The following is a 486-nucleotide window of genomic DNA, read 5'->3' on the forward strand; positions in this document are numbered from 1 at the left end:
ACTCCATGGAGGGAGGTCCAGCTCCACCTCAGCCCAGGCTATGAAGGCCAGGAAGGCCAGGAAGGCCATGAAGGCGGTGCCCTGCTGCAGCAGCTCTGCAACGCTACTGCTCCACTCTTCTTGAGGGGGTGTCTTGGAGTTTTGGTTATGCTATGATGTGGAACTCCTCCACCAATCAATCTAGTGCCTTTCCTGTTTGAACACTGGCCTTGCGGACTCAGACGCTAATGAGCAAGGCCTCTGTTAGGTGACTCATGTGTTTTTGTGGACTAGGAGCACTCAAAAACAGGAAGTGTTTGGGCTCCCCTGTGGTCCAGCCCACAGGATGAGCTTTGGGACACACACTCCTGAGAGAAGGTCAAATGTGTGTGTGGTGTGTCAAAACAATGCAGGTGTGCTTAATCATTCCCTGATGTCCATATAAGCAGTCGTTACTCGTCCTATCCTCTATCGGCCAGATTTCTCTCTCTCTCTCTTCCTGTCCTC

The sequence above is a fragment of the Electrophorus electricus genome, chromosome 20, assembly GCF_013358815.1.
Source record: "Electrophorus electricus isolate fEleEle1 chromosome 20, fEleEle1.pri, whole genome shotgun sequence".
Classification (NCBI taxonomy): domain Eukaryota; kingdom Metazoa; phylum Chordata; class Actinopteri; order Gymnotiformes; family Gymnotidae; genus Electrophorus; species Electrophorus electricus.